Genomic DNA, 5465 nt, shown 5'->3' with positions numbered 1-5465 from the left:
AAAAAAAAAAAAAAGGAAAAAATAATAATAAAAGGGGGAAAGCTGGGGATGTAGTTCAGTGCAAAGGCCCACAAAAATATGCACAAAAAACTTTCGAGAAGGACTCTGTAACACAGAACAGAGATAACACTTTCCAAAGAGAAGGTAGTGGAGAGAACTTGGATGATGCTTATGAACAATTGCTTTTAATTACTTACTTTATGAATTTTAATTTAATAGGAAAGTAAACTGGAAGGAATAGTCCCAACCTGTATTTCTCCTCATCTTGATGTCTGTTTAGATTTTAAGCTCTTGGTCTTACTACTTTCAGTAAAAGTGAAATTTTGTGTTATTCATTTAATCTGAAAATATAGAGACCCCTTTCCTCCAGCGCTTCAAGCCCTCATTCCTCCTTCTCTGTGATACCTTACCAAAGTGCCCCCGGGCAAGTGGCGTGCAGACAGGAGTGCCTGCCCCAGCGCGGTGAGCACACCCTTGAGCGAAGGCGCAGCTGTGGATTTTATTGCTGCTTCTCCTGAGTTCACCATGAGCAAGCTACGCAAATCTCTTGCGTCTTCAGTAGACAACCTCGCCGATCACATTTTGAGGAGTGTCACCCAAGCAGAGCGCTGTCGCAGCGTGCCTGTCCTCTCACCATCCCCTGCTTTCAGCGCCCCTCAGATCGGACTCTAACTTCTCTAAGGACACATCTCATTTCAGATTATAAGCTGTTCTTGTTTGTAAGATTTGCCTCAGCCTTACCTCCCAAAGTAAACCTCAAGAGTCGAGTTTCAACAAGTCGTCAATTTTTTCAGAAATGCAATGCAGAAGTTCAAAGCTATCCTCAAACAAGCTTTGATAAAAGTATTCAATAACACTGACCTCAAGAGATCAAATAATTAAGCTTAATATTTTAATGTCACTGAACATGTGAGAGAAAGTAATGTACATTTCAATGTGTATATTCTGATAGGATTGTTTAATAAAACGGCCTTATAGCCATGACTCATTATTTACTGACTTTTCAAAACCAACATTGTTTTTATATGTCCCAAGTATAGTTTTTATATATCCCAAGAAAGTTAGTTCTCTGTATGATAAGGAATAGTTAGTAAAAAAAAATAGTTCATCTGTTAGTTTTGCTTGTAATTTTACTAAAAAATAAAGATAACCATATTCAGACCAAATATTAGTTACTACTTGGGTGAACTTTCCAAGCTATAAAATAGACTTTTCTTCTCTAGTCTTGCAAGACACTCATTAAGGTTATTATAAGAATGAATCCCATATTTACTCTTTTGCACACATAGTCTTTTTTGTCTTCTATGGTCACTTTATTTATTTATTTATTTATTTATTTATTTATTTATTTATTTATTTATTTATTTTTGTGGTACCGGGGATTGAACTCAGGACCTTCTGCTTGCTAGGCAGGTGCTTATTCTATTGAGATATCTCCAGAGCCTCTTTTTTGTCTTTGATTACAGTCTTTGGTTCTCAATATGCTTCGTTGGAGTATCTGTCCTGTTAGTGTCTCATCTCAAAAAGTTCTCTCTACTGAGGCCAAGCTTTTCTAATAGAACAGGTCCTTAGGCATAATCTCCTGGTATGCCTTGAGCACACTGTAGTAGAAAGAAATTTTTTTTTTTAATTTTAGGCCAGGGAGAGTCACTTCTATAAATAATGACTTCCTGTAAGCCCAGCACTCAGGAGGCTGAGGCAGGAGAATCTCTGCAAGATGGAGATTAGCTTGGGCTACAAAGTGAGGGGAAGGCCAGTCAAAACTGCATAATGAAACCCTGTTCCAAAAATAAAAAATATTTTTTTAATTTTTTTTACCTTTTTTTTTTTGTTGGGGGGGGGGGCCGGGGATTGCACTCAGGCCCTTGCACTTGCCAGGCAAGCACTTATTCTACTGAACTATCTCTCCGGCCCCTAACCTCTTTTTTTTTCTAATCTTCATTTTATTTTATTTTATTTGGCAGAACCGGGGATTGAACTCAGACCCTTGCTCTTGCCAGGGAAGCACTTATCCTACTGAACCATCTCCCCAGGCCCTAAAGATGCCTTTCTTTTTTTTTTTTTTTGGAACCAGGGATTGAACTCCGGTCCTTGCACTTGCCAGGGAAGCGCTTATTCCACTGAGCCATCTCCCCAGCCCAAATCTTCATCCCAATTTTTTTTTTTTCAGAACCAGAGATTGAACTTAGGCCCTTGCACTTGCCAGACAAGCACTTATTCTACTGAGTCATTGCCCCAGTCCCTGTAAATCTCAAGAAAATGTTGGAAGTACTTGGTCTTTGGCAGGATTAAATTTATTTATTTTTCAGTGCTGTGGAAATTACTAAAGCCAGCTCTTCATTTTGTTGTGGTGGCCATAGCCTGAGGATCTTTTTTTCCAAAAATTTTATACATTTCAACAAAAAAATATAAAGAAAACAATAAGAATTTCTATGCCTTGGGAATTCTGCAGGATTATTGCTGGTTATTTTTATTTTTTTGTATTTTAGGACAGGGTCTACAGAGTCTCACTACGTAGAATGGACTCGAGTGATCCACCTGTGTTCAGCCTCCCCAGAGCTGGGATTACAGGCGTGCGCCACCACACCCAGTCTCAATCGCTGCCGGCACAGCGTTTCAGTGATAGAACCCTGGTTGCTGCGTCTGCCTAAGCAGGCGCTTTAATCCACTGAGCTATTTGGCCGGCCTTATTGCTGTTTTAATTCATTTTTCTTCCACATTCCTAGAAATCTGAAGTTTCCTGATTGTGTGAGTGCCTGGAATTAATATCTGTGAATCCAGGGAAGATATTCTTTGTTGAACTCCCAGTATCATCCCTAGAGTTCCTATAATTCCTGATTTACAGAGTAAAGTGAGAGGAGAGGAAATACTATTTTCAGTCTGATTTATATACAAAGTCCTAGAATTCAGGGACTCCCTCTAACTCAAGTTGCACTGCCTGTTCTGTGTGTTTAATGGAGCAGTGTGTCCAGAAGCCATCGAGGCCACAGAGTACCAAAGGCCTCTTCTGTGAAAGGTGACCAGAGCTCTTCAAGTAGGAGAGGAACGAGAACCGACCAGCCGAAGTCTAAATCCAGGTTTGCCATTCACCTGTGACCTTGGAAAATGCTCCCATGATTTTTCATTTCCTCATTTATAAAATGATGATTTTTATCATCTGTACCCTTAGAAGGAGAGAGGGGTGATGAAATGGGCTAATTCATCTAAAACACTTGACCCTGCTCATCACCGTAGGGATCATTCAGTAGAATATTGATAGCATCATTGTTATTACTATTATAATTATGGTTTTTTTTCCTAGTCCTTACCTACTCAGCCACAACTGCTCAGTGTGTAATTATATTTTTCTTTCATTTTAAGCTCATGGGAACAACTGAGATTATTTGTCAAGCTTGGTACTCCCAGTACCTAGCTTGGAATTTTGTACACATGTATTGAACCGAACTATATTCATGATGTGAAGATAGACCTCGAGGATAAATACTCCTAATTTTTCGTGATTTCTTGCCATGGCTGCATGTTATTAGGTAAGAAACAATCGATTTAGCCTATGAACTACAAGCACCGATCACTCATCCAGATTGCTAACCTAAAACTTAAATGCTCAAACCTTCTAAGGGAAGAACAAACGCTTACAACTTCAAAGTGAGACGCTGACATTTGGGCAAAGGTTAACCAGGGACCTCTGCATGTCTGCGATGTTACTGAATGGCAATAATGTAGGTAAACAAAAGGGTGACAGAAAGACAGAAAGGGACAACCAGAGAAATGCGACGTTGATTTAGATTATCTGGTAGTCTACGGAGGCATGATTGCCGTGGTCTGGGTGGCAAATTTTCCCTCACCCACACAGAAAACCTCGTTCATTCTTTAATCACAGCTAAATGTCATCCGCAGCGGCGCTTGGAAGAAGTTTCAAGAAGGCTCCGTACAGAAGCCCGCGGGGTGCATGCACAGCGACAGTGAGCCCCGTGAGAGCGCCAGGACCGCCCTGCACCGACTGTGGCGCCCGCACGCTCCACACAGCACAGGCTTCTGCCCTAGTTAGTGTCAACGGGAGCGCATAAGGCAGTATTTTTCACTCTCAATTTGTACCCCACTGATATTTCCAAATTCCTCACGCAGAACAATCAGAAGTCTGTGCAGCCTCATGCACGGCCCTCTATGGCTCCTGCTCTGAAAATTGTTGCCCCAGAACTCAGCTGATAAAGTGATTCTTCCAGACAGGCGAGGCCTATGAACACATGGCACCACCTGCATACCCAGAGCCAAGGGAAAAATTTCTCATGCTGGCGCCTCCAGGGTAGATCGTCCAGCGCACACGCATTGACTCAAAGCCATTACAAGGCTTCCCTTGTCTGAGAAAAATTGCGTAAGCTGTTCGCCTTGCTTTTTCAAAATCTGGACACGCTTAGTCTTCGAGCTGCATAAAGTTTGTTAGTCACCAAACACAACAATTATGCCTTTTTTTTATTTTAAAGAGAAAAAACCCCCAAAGTTTCAAAACAAGATAATAGGAGAGTAACAATGGACAATACATTGTGTATTGTTATCTTTGCTTTCGTTACTCAGAGTACAAGATATTGGCATTTAATAATCCAAACAATATTAGCACAAGGCTTTCTTTTTAATCAACTAAGAGAAAATAGACAGATTAGTATAATTATCTTAAATATATATATATTTCTTTTTTCTTTTTCTTTTTCCTTCCTTCTTTTCTTCTTTCCCCCATCCATTTCTCTTTCCTTTTGAACAATTTCTTTGCATTTTACCATTGCATCTTATTTTCTCTTCCACCTTCTCACACTAGGGAGACAATATGATGTTTGCACATGTGTATCTGGTTTATTTCACTTATGAGTGTGGTCTCGAGTAGCATCCATTAACCTATAAAAGTCGTTAGTTAGTCCTTCTTTATGGCTGAGTAGTACTCCATTGTATAAAAAGACCAGATCTTTTAATTCATTTCTCAGTTGATGGGCACTTAGGTTGTTTCCAAGATTTATCAGTGACAAACTGTGCTGCTCTAAGTGTGGGTTCACATATATCACTGTGGTATAATGTTTTCAATTCTTCTGGGAAGACACCCAGCAGGGGAGTAGGTGGGTTGAATGGGACCTCCGATCCTAGCTTTTTGAGGAATCTCCACACTGGTTTCTACAGTGGTTGCTCCAGTCTGCACTTCCACCATCAGAGCAGAAGGGTTCCTTTTCCCAAAGTCCTTCCTGCATTTGTTATTGGTTGATTTCTTGATGACAGCCATTCTTGCTGGAGTGAGATGGAATCTCAGCGTTGTTTTAATTTGCAGCTCTCAAATGATCGGTGATGTTGGACATTTTTTCATATATTTATTTGCCATTTGGTATGAGAGGTATGATTTCTTCATCTCAGCTGCCAATTTTTTTTTGACATCAGTTATTTTATTTTAAAGAAAAAAAATAAAAACAATGGTACAAAATCTCAAA

The sequence above is a fragment of the Octodon degus genome, unplaced genomic scaffold (genome assembly GCF_000260255.1).
Source record: "Octodon degus isolate 3935 unplaced genomic scaffold, OctDeg1.0 scaffold00021, whole genome shotgun sequence".
Classification (NCBI taxonomy): Eukaryota; Metazoa; Chordata; class Mammalia; order Rodentia; family Octodontidae; genus Octodon; species Octodon degus.
The sequence above is the reverse complement of the archived record's forward strand: the minus strand, read 5'-3'. Positions refer to the sequence as shown.